The 18552-nt window shown below is 42.2% G+C and overlaps 1 long non-coding RNA gene across 2 annotated transcripts; it reads right to left on the bottom strand.

Annotated features, from left to right (window-relative positions):
* Positions 1 to 1158: 1158 nt before the first annotated feature.
* LOC128408486 (uncharacterized) lies at positions 1159 to 18426 on the bottom strand. 2 transcript variants are annotated; one of them, XR_008329105.1, is made up of 4 exons: positions 18256 to 18426; positions 12257 to 12349; positions 8035 to 8163; positions 1159 to 1547 (listed from the first exon to the last, which is right to left on the bottom strand). It is a non-coding gene; the product is annotated as an uncharacterized LOC128408486 (long non-coding RNA). The 2 variants fall into 2 exon arrangements; XR_008329106.1 differs by lacking the exon at positions 1159 to 1547 and adding an exon at positions 3324 to 3628.
* Between the last annotated feature and the right edge of the window lie 126 nt (positions 18427 to 18552).

The raw sequence follows: 18552 nt of genomic DNA, 5'->3' as shown, positions 1-18552 counted from the left end.
CCGTCAGCAAGAAGTTCTGCCTACCTTTGACTCTCCACCTACTGTTGGCCTCCTTGCCTTCTGCCCTACCAGTCTCAATAGGCACCAGCCCCCACTGAGCGTAAGGCAGCTTACCCAGCAGGGTGGGAGAATTACTGACTGGCAATTCCAGCCAGCGACAGCATTGTTCAAACCTCTTCTATTAGAACTGCAGCTCATTCTGCCTTCCCAGCTCGCCCAATGACAATCTGCTGCTCGCACACCGACAGGCTGCTGAAATGACAGCTCAGGATTTCACACGCGGGTGCACCGTAGTCACAGGGGAGTTCCTTTTTTTTATTCCCGTTCCACTATTAGGTTTCAAACTTCCCCACTGAGTGGATATCCTCAAGCCATGCTAGGTATGCTTAGTTATGCATTGAACTTACAGAGTGGAACTAATCCAGCAATTCGGCTTCAGATACAGAACAAAGGGAAATAAGCCCAGTATCAGGTGAATGTTCAAGGCTTTGCAAAGCAAAGGCGAAACAGAGTTCTAACCACACACACTTTGCCTATCTGCAAGCAGCTCAGCTAACAGGGTAGGTGATCAGGACTGTGCCACAACTGTCCTATGTTCAGTTTGGTGCCCTTTCTAAATGTTAGGAACCTTTCCCTCTGTAGCTACTATATATTTTGGAAATAGGTTTGTCTGTCAGTCAGTCTGTTCTCCATTGGCTTGTTCACCTCTTGAGATATTGTCATCTAGCTTGGCAAAACACTTTCCAAGGTCGCAGCAGCAGTTGTTGACGTTTGGATGCCAAGCGCCATTTGGAATCAATATGGTGGACCAAAACATGACTTTGGTTTGACATTGCCTGGCTTTTGGTGTGATAGGTCCAAACTGGTACATCACACTATATATATATATTTAAATCACAATATTTTATGGTTTCTGCAAATGTCCAGGCAGAGCTGGGGACTCTCTGCTGATTTAATAATGCAACAGAGTTGCCTAAAAGATGAGGAGGCGGAAACCCTCTCCAGGCATTATCCATACAGGGAAAGAAACACGTGTGGGGGGCAGAAGCAAGGATGACTGTGGTAACTCTACCTCATGCCTTTTTATTACTAATTACTGAAATTATTTATATGCCACTTAACTACAACAGCCTCTGAGCAGTTTATTAAGATATGATACAAAAAATAAAAATAAGTTAAAACTTTAAAATCAAACTCCCTGGAATAATAATTTTATGTCTTTCGTAGGCACCAGAAGTGCAACCAGAAAGGGGCCTGTCTGAGCTCAGCTAGAAAGGAGTTCCCTTAAATTGGGCCCCCAAGTCTAAGCACATGGTTCCTGGTGGATCCAAACCATCAATCCCAACCATGACTGCCTTGAAGACTTTAGTGATTGGGCAGGGATATTTCTATTTGTTAGGGGCTCTCCGTGTGGTTTGGAACCCTGCTAAGAAAGACTGCCTGCTTCACCCACTCAGCTGCCCTAAGTTGGAAGGCAATGGAAGCACCTCCCTTTCACTCCTGCTCACGTGTTGCCTTCCTCACACCTCGAAGAGAGTGTGCTTGTTCTGGAGGATGAATCCGCACATGGATATAAAAGTGTTAAGGTCAGCTTATTTATATGCCACTTTTGCACAGCGAACTCTGCCCAAAGCAGGTCACATCAGGAGAACAGGAAGCTGCCTTACAGCGATGTCCAGGGGTCCCTCCCATCTATTACCAATCCATATCTCTTTCATCTGCCTTACCCGTAAATCCTTTTTCCCTGATTCCCATTAATCTGCATGAAAATTGCACACAATAGTCCATATTTAATACAAATTTAAAACATGCTTTTCTAAGTGTTTTCACTCTCATTATTATTATTATTATTTTACACATTGTATTTTTTTGTGGGGGGTGAAAAATCCACCTGAATTTCCAGATGGGAAGTGTGACCGTCATGGAAAATTACGCATTAATCTGGGAGGTGCGGATCAGATCAGCTGGAATTCGCCAAGATAAAGTTCTTTAAACATCGAGGTGCTGGTGTCTTTGGAGGACACCTGAGAGCTGTGCTACTTTTTCCCTGTCCAGGAGTGCCCTGTGGAAAGTTCCATTATGCAAGCATAAATCCGTGCACTGACAAGACGCATTATTTTGATAATGCCCTGAGTTTCTATTCTCCATAGCTTCAGTGGGAGGGTAAAAAAAACCTTAAACCTTAAAATATATGCAGCTTTTAGAGAACCTGCGCTTGTAGCATCCCTGCCCGTTCCCCCTAATTAAAGATAAATATACAATTGTTTTCTCACTGTACAATCTGCAGTGCCTTTGAAGCAGCAGAACCAGTCTGACCGCACGCACAAGTCAAGGAGGCTTTCTACAGAATAAAGCACACCCATATTTAGTCTCCTTTCAAATCAAGTCTGAAATCCACTTTGAAGATAATCCTTTCCAGATTGTACAAAACCTGGGTTTTATTCTTAGTTCTGAAATAGCACGGTTTCAGAGGTCGCATTTGCTCATTTGGGTGGCTCCTTCTTTAAACTAGTGGTGGAAATGCATAAAACCAATGAAAGTCGACTGTGCGCATAAAGGAAATGTAGACCCTATAAAATAAACAATTCCTCTTCTTCTTCATCACCACAGCATCATCTGAAGGCTATGGGCACCGTGTTAAAAAATTGCCTGCTGAATGCAGTCCCTATGACATAATCAATAATCACATAAAATGTCTTGGCAAAAGCTATTTCAATAACTTCATCAGCTGGCTTTTTGATGCCCTACTGATCCAAATTCAACCCCTGTGGGAAACCTTAGGAGTTGAGCCAGACATGGATTTGGCTAGAGGCACTGGAATAAAATGGAATGAGGAAATAAAGTAATTTAATTGCTTTGGCTTTCCAGCTCAGGAGATCTGTATTTAAGCCACAACCAAGGCACTCATTTATTCCCTCTGTGGATTCCCCACTGCAAATGCAGAGCAAATATCTTGTCGGTCTGTACTGCAGTCTATGGTACTGCAGTTTTTAGAAAATGTTGCTTGGCTTGACTTATGGCTAGTAGTGACTGGTGTGTAAAATTGGCTCTTTCTGATCAGCTTGCCCCAGCATGTCACTGGATCCTAGGGCTTGTCCAAATGACCTGTTTATTGAGCATTCATCCTGATTTGCTTGCACAAAGCTTATGCGGATGTTAGATGATAGATATCCAGTTTTTTATTTAGCGTTCATTCTGATTTGTTTGTGGGAGTTATATAGCCATGAGCATTGATCTTGATCTGTTTGCAGGGTGTTTATGCATCTTCCCATAAAATATTCATTCACCGGCACTCTTCAGTGCCTTTCCTAACTGCAAAAAAGTGGATTTGTTCTAGGATGACAGAGCACTTTAATCCACTTTAATTGTGCAATGCTAAATTTCCAGCATGCCCTTGAATATCCCCCTGAAAATAGTAACAGTCTGGAAACACACCTATTTTCTAGAATTGGAAAGTCATTTTTTCACAGGTTCAGTGTGGACCACAGATCTGCATCAGAGAATATCCACCTCTGATGCAATTCAATAAAACCTAGAAACATCTCTCTGTAAAGCTAGCTTATTTCCAGATGCTTCAATTTTCCCTAGGATATGTTGGCATGGGTTGGTTTTTGTCATTTTCACAGGTCTGCAAAAAAACACACACCAAAAAAACAAAAAACAAATGTGTGTGAGAAAATGATGGCAAAAACAATTTTTCTGAATTCTAACAACTCCTGCAGATAAATCAGTGAGAATTACAATGCAATCCTGGGCACATCCACTTGGGGGTAAGGCCCACTGTTGTTCAGTGTTAAGTATGCACTGTTCATTTCCTTCCTTTCCTCTGTCTTCTGAATGGTCTTCCACTCATGTGTCTCAAAAGCTTCTGCTTTGGAATCAGTGACTTCATTTTGCATTTAAGTCTCAAGTGGCGGATTTGTGAAGGCGCTCAGTTGTGTGAAGCATCAGAAAGAGGTGGTGATACAATGAAAGCTGCTTATCTTCTCCTTTGATCCAAGGGAAAGGGTGGGAAATGGCAGAGAAGGGAGCAGGCCAGGCCACTCAACTAAAGGCTACAATTACTATAGCAACCTATGATGGGTGATGAGGGGTTGTGGTAGTGGAATGTAGGATCGTCTTGTTAGAGGCATGTGGTGGGAAGGATATCTGCCAAATAAGAAATGAATTTTTGATTCCAGCACAACGCAACTACTGAGAATTTCTAACCATGCTTGATCAGCCACCACCCACTCTGACAGCAAAGTGCATCAGCAAATGGAAATGAAATTCCTTGATTCAGCATCTGACCTCTTAGCACCAACGTGCCACTTTAAAAATTCATCAATGCACTCCTTGGAGATCCTTCTTGAAAGGAAGATTGCCAAACATGAGATTTGCACTTCTTCACACTTGTCAGATCCACCTTGCTGGGTCATTGGCTGTGAGCTTATATGTCAGACTTGTCCATTTGCCCTCTTTTTTTAAAATTAATATCAGTGGAGATGGTGAGTCTCTGATCTCCTGGGCAGACCTTGTCATGTGAAGCTAGCAAGGCAGGAGTGCTGTTGTGCCCTTCACTTTCTTATCAGTCATACCTAGCTAGGATGTGTCCGTAATGCAGCATTAACGCGCATGTGGGTCCCACAGATTCCATTTTTTTCTGTGTGCGCTTTTGTCCATGTAAAAGCACTTTTCATTCTATACTTCCGAAATCTATTTCACTGCTTCCCATCCACTAGTGGGCAGTGCTTGGCGGGATGGATGGATCTGTGCAGCACACTTCCACTTCCCTCTGTAATTCCTTCCTAGCCTTTCAATCAATGTCAACCAGACAATGATGATCACCGGAAACCAAAATAGTTAAGAGTGATCAATTAAACAAGGCAGGGTTGGTGGTAGGTAGCCTAGCACAAGCATCCTGGCACTGGCAAGATGACACATGTAAGAGAATACGATTAAAAGCGAAAATTTTATTTAAGCCACAATTGTCCGATAAATTGAAATTCAAGGAGAAACTCCAGCAGGAAGTGAACGAATTACCATTTATGGGGCAATTAAGTAATGTTACCTGCAGGTTGAATCGAGATTACAGTTTTAACAAAATAAAAATAAAAAATAGCACATGTTAATTAGTGTATCAGTGCCAGGATTTGTCATCACCAATGCTGTGGCCCTTGCTAACTGATCACTGTAATTATTTAACATCGCTGCCTGTTTTTTTTGCACTTCATTTCCTTCTGAACTTGCTCCTCTGTGTTCCCACCCACCAGAACACCATATGTGTGTCTTCTTGCACATTCAGGATTACTTCATGTGCCGGATGAAATGGACTGTGGTTCACGAAAGCTTATGCCATAATAAATCTGCTTGTCTTGAGGGTGCCACATGAATATTTGTTTTTGCTGCAACAGACTAACATGGCTAACCTTTTGGAAACTGTTCTTTTTAAACAAGCGTTTGATGTTTAATTGATTCTCTGTGTGGGCTGGTTGATGGTTCTTAGATGTAGCCAGCTTATTACGAATGTTACATCATTTTTAAAAAGTCCATCTATTTGATGCACTTACGGCTTTTATTAAGTTACTTTTTATGACTGCAAGCAGCTTTGAAGACAGGGGGACAGAAAAGTTGTCATATACACAGCCAAATCCAAATATATTTCCAAGTCAGGCTGCTTCTTTGGGAAATGAGGAGAGCCTTAAAAAAAGCAAACCACGTCCACGTCCATGTCAGCAGTATTGTACCACTTTAAACAGCCACGGCTTCCTCCAAGGAAATATGTGAGCTGTAGTGTGTTAAGGATGCTGAGATTTGTTAGGTGATCCCTATTCCCAGCACAGAACTACACAGGGCTAGCCCACCCATGAGGTTTAACAATCACGCTCTCTTCCTAAGGAACTCTGGGAACTGTACCTCCGTGAGAAGAATAGGGGACTCTAAACAACTCTCAGCACCCCTAAGAAACTATACTTCCCAGGATCCTTTGGGACTGTCTACTGCCTTAAATGTATGGTGTGGGTATGGTCCATCACTAATAATAATAATAATAATAATAATAATAATAATAATAATAATAATTTTTTATTTATACCCCGCCCTCCCCAGCCAAGGCCGGGCTCAGAGCGGCTTACAAGCAATAATAAAAACAAGATGAATGATTACAACTTAAAAACAAAAATAAAATACAACATTAAAATAATGGAACATTAAAATATTAAAATGTAGCCTCATCGCAGGAGGAGAAGGAAAAGAAAAAAGAAAGAGAGGGAGGGAATCAAATTGGCTCCAAGCCAAAGGCCAGGCGGAACAACTCTGTCTTACAGGCCCTGCGGAAAGAAATCAGGTCCTGCAGGGCCCTGGTCTCATGAGGCAGAGCGTTCCACCAGGCCGGAGCCAGAGTTGAAAAGGCCCTGGCTCTGGTTGAAGCCAATCTAACTTCCTTAGGGCCTGGGACCACTAGGGTGTTGTCATTTATGGACCTTGAGGCTCTCCGTGGGGCATACCAGGAGAGGCGGTCACGTAGGTACGAGGGTCCTAGGCCATGAAGGGCTTTAAAGGTCAAAAGCAGCACCTTAAAACTGACCCTGTACTCCGCCGGAAGCCAGTGCAGCTTGAAAAGCACTGGGTGAATATGCTCCCATGGCAGAGACCCCATGAGGAGCCTCGCTGCAGCATTCTGTACCCGCTGGAGTTTCTGGGACAGCTTCAAGGGCAGCCCCGCGTAGAGCGAATTACAGTAGTCAAGCCTGGAGATGACCGTCGAATGGATCACTGTGGCCAGGTCGGGGCGGGAAAGGTAAGGGACCAACTGCTTGATGCGGCGAAGGTGGAAAAATGTCGCCTTGGCTGTTGCTGTAACTTGCGCCTCCATGGAAAGGGAGGCATCAAGGATTACACCCAAACTCTTAACGGAAGGCAATGGCACTAATTGGGCCCCCGCAAGAGAAGGGAGTTGGTCCCTCATCCCCATGCCATACCGACCTAGCCAGAGGAACTCTGTCTTCGAAGGATTTAGTTTCAATCGGCTCCCACGAAACCATCCAGCCACAGCTTCCAAGCATCTGGTCAGTGTGTTCGGGGCCGAGTCGGTGTGGCCATCCATCAGCAGATAGAGCTGAGTGTCATCAGCATATTGGTGACAGCCCAGCCCAAAGCTCCAGATAATCTGGGCAAGGGGGCGCATAAAGATGTTAAAAAGCATCGGGGAGAGAATTGCGCCCTGCGGCACTCCACACACCAAGGAGTGGCGCAACGACATTTCCCTCCCTAGTGCCACCCTCTGTCCCTGACCAGAGATAAAAGAGCACAACCAGTTACGGGCTATGCCCTGTATCCCCACGTCTGCAAGGCGGTGGTCCAGAAGATCATGATCGACCATGTCAAAGGCTGCTGACAAATCTAAAAGGATCAGCAGTCCTGACCCGCCTCGATCCAGTTGTTTACGGAGATCATCTGTTAGGGCAACCAGAGCCGTCTCCGTCCCAAAACCAGGACGGAAACCGGACTGAAATGGATCTAATGCCAATGTTTCCTCCAGAAATCTACCAAGCTGTTCAGCAACCGCTCTCTCAATTACCTTACCCAGGTATGGAAGATTTGAAACTGGGCGGTAATTGGATAGGTCTAAGGGATCTAATGAAGTTTTCTTTAAGAGTGGACACACCACTGCTTCCTTCAGTTCCCCTGGGAATGTCCCTGTATCAAGGGACAAATTGATAATTTCAACCAGGGGGGTCCGCGCAACATCTGGACACTCCCTAATCCGCCAAGACGGGCACGGATCAAGGAGGCAGGTGGTGGGCCTACCAACTTGGAGGAATCTATCCACATCAGTAGGGAGTATCCGATCGAAATGGTCCAACACTGGACCTGAAGTCAGTCGAGGGGCCTCCAGTTCAGTCACTGTATCTAAATTGACAGGGAGGTCACGGCGGAGCAACAGGACTTTTCTCCTGCCTTATGGGGCAGGGATGCAGCCAAATCAATTCTGTTGCATTGAACATTACATTACACATTGAAGTGCATTACATTAGACAAAAGAGTATGTCTCACCTAATTCAATACAAGGATCCAACCATGAGTCTGGAATCAGATTATAAAAACATAAGAGGATTCCTGCTACATCAGACCAAAGGCTCCAAGGATTTTTGCACCCTGTTCTTATGGATGCTCGTGGGAAGTCTGAAAGAAGGATATAACGGAATGCCAAATGGCATATTTTAACCTGTTTGGAATTCAGTGAGAATGTGAACTTGCTGAAGCAGGAGATTCCAGCAACAAAGATTAAGGCCACCAAGGTTTATTATCATTAAGAAGCTTGTCCTTCTATTTGATGGTATTTTCTGAATGTTTTCCCCCTGCATCTGTGCTGAAAACAGGAGTATGTATATAAAATTTGGATCATGTCTTTCTTTTCTTTTCAAAAAGCACGACACTGGCCTCTTAATATTTAAAAAGGACATGCAAAATATGATCCAGATGTCACTGGCTTATGGCCATTTTATCCTGCCATTTTAGATTTGGAAAACTTTATTTGACTAGGAACAAAAGCTAAATCCCACTGCTCATTTCCATAAAACGCCTGAGCTTAGAGGATATGAAAGGATTCCACCCAAAAGGATTTGAAAGAAATCTGCCCAAAGAGGAGTTCAAGAGCCTTGGTAAAAAGAACTACTCACAGGGTTTAAGGTAAAGGGATGTGCCAGGATTTTGATAAGAGGGGAATCATACGAAGTGAGTTGATTTTTCAAATTGCTAATTACCATCTATGCAGAGGACTGCAGCCCTGGATAAAGGCATAGTATTTGAAACATGATGTGTCTAGCTTCACAAAATGCTGCTTTTTATTTTTATTTTGGTGGGGGTGGAATGGCACTGAAGGGTTGGAAAACAACCCTGCTCTGCAGGAATATTTGCAAATAATCACCAAATTATTCTTTCACTGTAGAATCATAGAATTGTAGAGTTGGGAGGGACCCCGAGGGTCATCTAGTCCAACCCCCTGCAATGCAGGAATCAAAAGCATCCATGACAGATGGCCATGGAAACTCTGATAAAACCTCCAGTGGAGAGTCTACTACCTCCCAAGGGAGTACATTCCACTGCTGAACAGCTCTCTACTGTCTGAAAGTTCTTCCTGGTGTTCAGTCAGAACCTCCTTTCTTGTAACTGAAGCAACTGGTTTGAATCCTACCCTCCGGAGCAGGAGAAAACAAGCTTGCTCCATCTTCCATGTGACAGCCCTTTGGATATTTGGAAATGGCTATCATATCTCCTCTCAGTTTCCTCTTTTCCAGGCTAAACATGCCCAGCTCTCTTGACCGCAAATGGTATTAGTTACGCAGATGTGGTGGTGTGGTCTTAGAGAACAAAATTTACACATCTTGAGGTCACGCGCATGTGTGCGAGTGTGAGTTGGAACGTGTGGTTGGGGGTGGGCTGTCTTCCCAAAACAACAAATGGTTCCAATAAAAAATGCCCCTCCTGTTAAGGACGGGGCTTCTTTTCCTTGACATTAGCAGCACTGTTGCCCATCAGGGGTTCTTGTTTCCAACAGCTTGCCTCAGCGAGATCAAATCCAGTGGGCAGCATGTGGTAATCAGAAATGGCAACCTGGCTATCTGCCCCATTAATTACCCCCTGCCATTCTTTGGTCGATTCTGATGTGACATGCTTTGCGCTCAGTGTGAAAAGATTAATTTGCTTTCAAGGGCAACTGCCCCCCAGTGATCTCTCTTCTTTGCTTTTCCCTGATCAAGTTAACCGCCAATAATGAACAGCATCAACTCAAGGATTCTTCAAGAAACACACACACACACAACACCCTCACCAAAGTGTTGTACAGAGCGAGTCCTTAAATATGAAGCTGGCTAATTAAATCTATGTATCAGTGTATTTAATTACCGTAGTGCTACTTAATGGACACGTCTCCTAAAGATAGCGTTGCTGCAGTAAATGACACACTTCATCTGCTTTTGAAAGATTGAACAATGGCAAATTATTCAAGGCTTCTGCTGTTCTTTTTGACAGCGTAAAGGGTGAGGCATATCAGGCTTTGGGGCTGGCTGAGATCTGTCAAATATTGCTATTGAGGTTGCAGTTCAGCCACATTCACTATTAGAATGAGCAGTGATGTGGTGTCCTGTACTGGCTGGGAGGGTGGTGTTCTGCGTGGAGGTGATGTTTGTGAGAACTCCCATGTCACAGAACACCTCCTGGGGAAAGCAGCTGTCACTGTGATGATTAGACCCTGCAGAGCTGGTGAGCCAGTTACGACAGTCTGCCTTAAAGATCCACAAATAAATTTGGATCTTGAAAATAAATAATATTTGATGCACACTTCTGTTGAGGCCACCATTCTGTGCGCTAGAGCAGGATTGGAGCCGTTCTCTGTAAAATGTATACTGTCACTTATAATGTATTTTATTTATGCTTATGTTTTTAAATATGCTGCAAGTCACTTGGAGACCTGTATGGAACAAGGAGCTAACAAGCCTAAATAACAACAGGAATAATAATTTATTTCCCTTCTAGTTTCTTTACGATGTAATGAAATAAACTTCTTGAAACCAAGTTCTTCCACCTGTTGATATCTGAGAGGCTCAATGAATGCGGGAGTGAATTATGTGCTTTGTGCTGACTTCCCTTGACTGGCCTCAGGGCATGATCTTGGAAAGATTCCAATTCAATTTTAGCTTGTCCTCGATCCTTACAGTGCCAGAAATGTAAGGTGCTAGTAAATATTAGCATTTAGCACATCATGGCTATGTTTCCTGAGGCAGCAGCTGAGGACCACTGAAAGAACCTCCTTGGCAGAAATAGTTCTCTGCTTCTGCCAGCAGTAAAGATATCCCAAGCTCAGCAAACCAACAAACAAAGCATTTGACCATATCATCATGATTGTTGGCTTGAGACCGTAACAGTAAGTCTTGGGTATCAAAGCAGTGCCAAGGTTAGTTTTGTTTGACCATCTAAAAAAGATCCCACCTCCTCCTAGGATAGAGATGAAATAAAGAGACACTTCTCTTAGGTGAGGTTACCAGATGTTTTTCAAAGAATCTAGGGACACTTTTTTTTTTAAGAGAGACAAAAAAAGTTATTTTAAAAAGTTATTTTTTAAAAAAATAAGAAACAATCTCTTCTGTGATCTCCTCTGCCGCATGGCCTGCTCTCATTCCCTACTAATAAATCTACAACACTTAAAATATAAATCCGGGGACATTAAATGAAATCCGGGGACATTCCAGGGACAGATTTGTCAATCCGGGGACTTTCCATGGGAAACGGGGACGTCTGGTAACCATAGTCTAAGGGAACTGTTAATTGCAAAGTGAACCAAACGGATGCCATTATTTTAATCATGTAGGCAATATTAGGGTGGAGTGCCTCCCAGACTTATAAGCTAGCTGCTATCCGGCCAACATTATTTATTTTGTACATGTTTGTTTATTACTAGATTCCTTACCCGCCCTCCATCATGAGGTCCCAGGGCGGGTTACAGTAATTTTAAAACACAATATTAAAAACAGATTACAATTAAGAGAATAAGGTTGGTCCTAAAATATATACTTACCTTGTTGATTTATGCAAAGTATTGGTAAAATGCCAATTCATTTGGGTGGTGGAAACCCATGATGTCATAGGAAGCTCGTTACAGCATGGTGGCAGAGGCAATCTTGCTCTCTTGCTGCCATTGGCTGCCCTGAGCCTCCCCCTCCCCATCTCAGAAGGCAGCAGCAGCCACAGTGTTGGGCAGCCGAGAGGCCAACAGAGCCCCACTTGCACTGCCCCACTGCCCTCTACTGCCTCTATTTTAAGGACATTCTGGTCCAAGCCCAGTTTAAGGATAAGGAAGTTAAGAAAGGAGTGTCAAGCCTTTGAAGCTGCTTATCAAAAATTTGCAGCCTCAACAAGCACACAGGTCATCTGGCCAGTCTTCCCCGCTATGATAAGCTGCATTTTATTTATGTTTATAGTATTTATTTCTTAATTTGAATCCTTCCTCTAACATTTTCATGCATTTTCATTGCAAGTCTCTGCCCTTCTTTGTCCACTTTTATTTTGCAGCCGTGTAAAGAGGCCACCCTAGCCACTGATGATAGATGGCCCTACAGAGTGAGGTGCAGATAAAAATCAAGTTGGTGGTTATAATTCCCCGCCCCATCCCCTTGCATCCAAGTCAGAAGCGTTACAAAGGAAATCTACCGTGAGAAAAAAAGTTTCCTTTCTGAAAAACAAGATTAAATTATCCATATCTGTATTAGACAACACTCACCATTTCATTGCTTCATTTTGCACACTAATCCAGCCAGCCTCTGCAGCAGGAGATAGGAAACAGTGAGGGCTTCAGGGAAGCAGGACCCGCCGGCTGAGAAGGACAAATATCCAAGAATGTCATTTGCTACAAGGTAGGAGTTGTAGGTATTCTTCCTCCACTTTCATTTTTATACAGCGCTGGTCAATTTCACAGCCCATAGCAATGCTGAATGGGGAAATTGGAAACCAGCAGAATCGATTTGCAGAAGTGAGGTTCTATTTTCTTTTACAGCTCTCTCATCAGAGTTGCTATCATTCCCGTGTTATGTGGTATTATTATCGAAAAGAAGCCTGGGCATTGCTGATAATTGCTAAGAGAGGCTGAAGCCGTCCTCTTAAAGTAAAAATGGAACCACGTTGCCACACTCCCCAAAGGTGCTGGTTCTGAATGTTTCTTTAGGTTGTCAATAATACATTGGAAGGGTCAGTGCTTAAGGTTCTCACATCAGGAGCCTGTCTGATACTGGCACGCACCTGGAAGCCTCTCCTGCTAAAAATGGAGGTGTGCTAATAATGGAGTTACCCAAGAACTAGGGCAAAGCACTCTACAGATGCGCAAGGGCATCCCATCTTTGGCATTCTTTCATGTGCTAGATTTAAGCATTTATTTTTAAAATGTGTTAGTGGGATTTCTGTTGGACATGAACTGAAGGCAATGTACAATTAACAGCATGTTTTAAAAAATAGTTTTGAATACATAAAACAAAAGAGAAACAAAAATATAGCTAAATTAGCATAGAAAGGCACAGCATGCTGCTTTCTCACCTAATGCTTCTGGGAAGCCCATCATCAAGAGCATGTATGCGCCAGGCATCTCTCCCGCCCCCATGTTGCCGGCTAGAAACCAATCCTCCTTGCGACGTAAGCAAATCTCCCCCCACCTGCCCGTCAAAGTACAGAATACCAGATGAGTTATTCTAGTGTTTTTACATGAGTAAAGCGAGATGAGCGCCACAACCCTAGAGTCGTCCGTGACTGGACCTAACAGTCAGGGGTCCCTTTACCTTTTTATATGGCTATTTTAATGGGTTTTGGTTGTGGTTTTGTTCTTTTAATACTGTGATGATAATTTTTTTATTTTTTAGACTGTACTCCACTTAGAGATTTTGGAAACATTAAGCAGTTTATAAATGCTTTAAAATAACTAAACTGAAAGCTTTCGCAGATGACTTAGTTTTGACGTTACAGGAGCCAGAATCTAGTACTAAAAGAGTATTAGAACTGATTCAAGAATTTGGTCACGTGGCAGGATTCAAGCTGAACAAGTTAAAAACTAAAGTTCTTGAGAAAAATTTAACACCGATTGAGAAAGAGGGGTTTCAGAAGGAGACAGGTTTAATATTGGTTAAGAAAGTAAAATACCTGGGGGTTAATATGACTGCTAAGAACTTAAACTTATTTAAAGATAACTATGAGAAATGTTGGTCAGAAGTGAAAAGGGACTTAGAAATATGGTCAAATTTGAAGCTTTCCTTGTTGGGTCGAATTGCTGTTATAAAGATGAATGTATTGCCAAGAATGTTATTTTTGTTTCAATCACTGCAAATTTTGGACAAAATGGATTGTTTCAGGAGGTGGCAGAGTGATATTTCTAGATTTGTCTGGCAGGGCAAGAAGCCCAGAATAAAATTTAAAATATTAACTGAGGCAAAGGAAAGAGGTGGATTGGCCCTGCCAGACCTTAAACTTTACTATGAATCAGCAGCATTCTGCTGGTTGAAAGATTGGCTGCTTCTTGAGAACACAGACATTTTGGACTTAGAAGGTTTTAATAATGTTTTTGGGTGGCATGCATATTTGTGGTACGACAAGATTAAAGCACATAAAGCATTTAAAAACCATATTGTCAGGAAAGCATTGTTTAATGTCTGGATAAGATATAAAGACTTACTGGAAAATAAAACCCCAAGGTGGTTGTCACCAATGGAAGCAAAGGCTCAGAAAAAGCTCAATATGGAGGCCAAATGGCCAAAATATTGGGAAATATTGGAACAAGAAGGAGACAAATTGAAATTGCATAGTTTTGAGAAATTAAAAGATAAAGTGCGAGACTGGCTTCATTATTATCAAATAAGAGAGGCCTATAATTTGGACAAAAAATTGGCTTCCAGGTGGAAAAATCAAAATTGGAAACAGAACTGTTAGATCCCAAAACTAAGATACTTTCAAGAATGTATAACTTGCTGTTAAAATGGAATACGCAGGATGAAACGGTTAAATCTGCTATGATTAAATGGGCACAAGATGTTGGACACAACATTATGTTTGCTGACTGGGAACAGTTGTGGACCATCGGTATGAAATTTACGGCATGTAATGCCTTAAGAGAGAATATTATGAAAATGATATACAGGTGGTACATGACACCAGTCAAGCTTGCAAAAATATATCATTTGCCCGATAACAAATGTTGGAAATGTAAGGAAAATGAAGGTGCATTCTTTCACCTTTGGTGGACGTGCCCAAAGATTAAGGCTTTCTGGGAGATGATCTATAATGAAATGAAAAAGGTATTTAAATATACCTTCCTGAAGAAATCAGAGGCCTTTCTCCTGGGCATAGTCGGCCAATTGGTGCCAAAGAAGGATAGAACTTTCTTTATGTATGCAACAACAGCAGCAATAATACTTATTGCAAAGTATTGGAAGACACAAGATTTCCCCACCCTGGAAGAGTGGCAGATGAAGGTGATGGACTATATGGAATTGGTGGAAATGACTGGCAGAATTCGAGACCAGGGAGAAGAGTTGGTGGAAGAAGATTGGAAGAAATTCAAAGACTACTTGCAGAAATATTGTAAAATCAATGAATGTTAAAATGATGTTGGATTGAAAATAAGTGCCATTAGCAACAAAGTTAATAAGAATATGCAAAAATGGATAGATAATGGATGAAAATATTTAGCTATAATATGTTAAGATATAGAGTTAAGATAAATGAATGAGGGTAAGGATTTACTGAATCGATTATGTAAATGGGAATACAAAAAGGGGAGGTGTGAGGAGGTCAAGGAAACAAGCAAATAAGCTTAAAGATATCAATAAATGGACTTGTTTTTAATTTTTTCTTACCTATTTGCTTTTTTGTATCTTGTATTTTATTTCTTTTTTCTTTTTTATGTATTTTTGTATTTTTTCTTATTTCTTTCTTTTTTATGCTCTCTTTTTATTCTGTAAACCTCTGTTTTTTGTAAAACTTTAATAAATATTTTATTAAAAAAATAAAATAAAATAACTAAACTTATTTACAGCTGCTATACACAACAAAAGCAGGATGAAAAGAAACAAAGAAGCCCTCAAACATTTGTGGTATGAAAAGCTATAGGATTTCAGCAGGAAGTTACAGGACATGCACCAATTGGAAATGAAATGATCCCAAAGCTTTTGCAGACCCAAACAGTATTAAAAGCAGGATCACAAATAACTACCCTCATACTCTCATGAGCACAAATCATCATGGATGCACAGTAAAAAGGATGCCTGAAGGGGCCCTGAGACACACTGTTTATTATTGAAATAAAATTATATTTTATTTATATCTGAAAGTTTCAAAGCACAGTCGATCCTCACAGCATCCCTGATCTGGTGAAACTGAAATACAGTGGCTATCTCAAGGCCACGTGCAGCTGAAACCTATGCATGTTTATCTGGAAGAAAATTCTACTGTGTTGAATAGGGCTTATTCTCAGGTAAGCATACAGGTCAGTCCTGAGAATTTTCATGCGTGAGCAGAGATCTAGAAAAGGGAGCCTTTTGGGCCCAGCTTTATTTTTACGTACTTATTTTACAAAATGTATATTTAACTTGACTGGTTTGTTGTTGTTTTTTAAGAAAGCCTCAAAGCCGTTTACAAAAAGAACAGAACATCTTTTTTTAAAAAAACCAGTTAAAAATGGATATTTAAACACACACAAAATTAATTAAAATCAACGGATAAGCTAAAAACCAGTTTAAAACACAGCTCAACATCACATATGTCTGGATTGGCTTGCCTAAACCAAAGTGTTTTTAGGATCATAGAATTGTAGAGTTGGAAGGTACCCTGAGGATCATCCAGTCCAACCCGTTGCAATGCAAGAATGTGCCACTGTCCCATGGGGGATTGAACCTGCATTACCAGCACTATGCTCTAACTGACTGAGGTGCTGGAAAGCGTGCAGCGAAGGTGCCTGCCTGATGTCAAACAGAACCAAATCCTCAAAGGATGCAGCACCTGCAGCAGTTATGTAAACGTTGTGACAGCAATCACTACTATTATGCTAAAGGAAAAAGAACACTACATTGAAAACCATTCCTATTTTCTTCTAGGACTCTTGATGCACTCAACTCACTAGCAGAAAATACCGTATTTTTTGCTCTATAAGACTCACTATTTCCCTCCTAAAAAGTAAGGGGAAATGTGTGTGCGTCTTATGGAGCGAATGCAGGCTGTGCAGCTATCATAGAAGCCAAAACAGCAAGAGGGATTGCTGGTTTCACTGTGCAGCAATCCCTCTTGCTGTTCTGGCTTCTGAGATTCAGAATATTTTTCCCCTTGTTTTCCTCCTCCAAAAACTAGGTGCGTCTTGTGGTCTGGTGCGTCTTATAGAGCGAAAAATACGGTAATAATAATACAGTGGTACCTCGGGTTAAGAACTTAATTAGTTCTGGAGGTCCGTTCTTAACCTGAAACTGTTCTTAACCTGAGGTACCACTTTAGCTAATGGGGCCTCCCGCTGCCGCCGTGCCGCCAGAGCACGATTTCTGTTCTCATCCTGAAGCAAAGTTCTTAACCCCAGGTACTATTTCTGGGTTAGCGGAGTCTGTAACCTGAAGTGTCTCTAACCCGGGATACCACTGTAATAAAAAATTATTTATACCCGGCCCTTCTGGCTGGATTTCCCCAGCCACTCTGGGCAGCTTCCAACAAAATATTAGAATCATAGAATCATAGAGTTGGAAGAGACCACAAGGGCCATCGAGTCCAACCCCCTGCCAAGCAGGAAACACCATCAGAGCACTCCTGACATATGGTTGTCAAGCCTCTGCTTAAAGACCTCCAAAGAAGGAGACTCCACCACACTCCTTGGCAGCAAATTCCACTGTCGAACAGCTCTTACTGTCAGGAAGTTCTTCCTAATGTTTAGGTGGAATCTTCTTTCCTGCAGTTTGGATCCATTGCTCCGTGTCGGCTTCTCTGGAGCAGAATAAAAACAGAATAAAACATCACACATCACATCACACCTCATTCCACTGAAATGAGGCTGTATTTTAATGTTTTAATGTTGTATTTTAATCTTGTTTTTAAGTTGTATTTCAATCAATCTGTTTTTATATCGGGTGTCAGCTGCCCTGAGTCTGGACTTGGCTGGGGAGAGCAGGGTATAAATAAAAATATATTATTATTATTATTTATTATTAAAAATTTCCCCAACAGGGCTGCCTTCAGATGTCTTCTAAACGTCAGATGGTTATTTCTTTGACATGGGAGGGCGTTCCACAGGGTGGGCGCCACTGCCGAGAAGGCCGTCTGCCTGGTTCCCTGTAACTTCGCTTCTTGCAGTGAGGGAACAGCCAGAAGGCCCTCGGAGTTGGACCTCAGTCTCTGGGCTGAGTGATGGGGGTGGAGAAAACCTTCATTAGGAATAGCAAAAGCCTCCGACTTACATTTTACCTACGTTTCCACACACAGAAAAAATGTATTATCTTATTAAAACTATGTAAACTTGTGGACTTGACAAATATATCGTGTGTGTGTGTGTATATATTCAAACACACATATAATATAAATGTCATATTTATGTAAATAATAATAATAATAATAATAATAATAATAATTATTATTATTTTTATTTATATCCCGCCCTCCCCAGCCGAAGCCTGTGAACTGCCCTGACAACCTGGGATCAAGGGCGGTGTATACAAATTTAACCAATAAAATAAAATTAATACGAACTGCAGCAATAATAAACCACCGCACCCTTTGATCCAGAGCACTAGCCCTGGCCGAAGCACATATACCGGGCCACACTCAAGTCATCCACCGCGACTTCTGCGGATTATCTCCTCAGAGCAGCGAGCCACCCGCTTGGCGAAGAGCCTCGCGCTCCCTTCAGAACTACGATTCCCGAGGTGCACTTCGCGGGAGTTCCGCGGCTGCGACTAGGGCGGAAAGCGGGTGGGGGGGAAACACACCCAAACCCGCAGAACGCAGACGACACGCACGCGCGCGCACACATGTTAAAACTACAACTCCCAGCGGCGACCGAGCGCTCGC

Source organism: Podarcis raffonei, chromosome 2 (genome assembly GCF_027172205.1).
Source record: "Podarcis raffonei isolate rPodRaf1 chromosome 2, rPodRaf1.pri, whole genome shotgun sequence".
Taxonomy (NCBI): Eukaryota; Metazoa; Chordata; class Lepidosauria; order Squamata; family Lacertidae; genus Podarcis; species Podarcis raffonei.
This window is presented reverse-complemented; position numbering and strand designations above follow the sequence as displayed.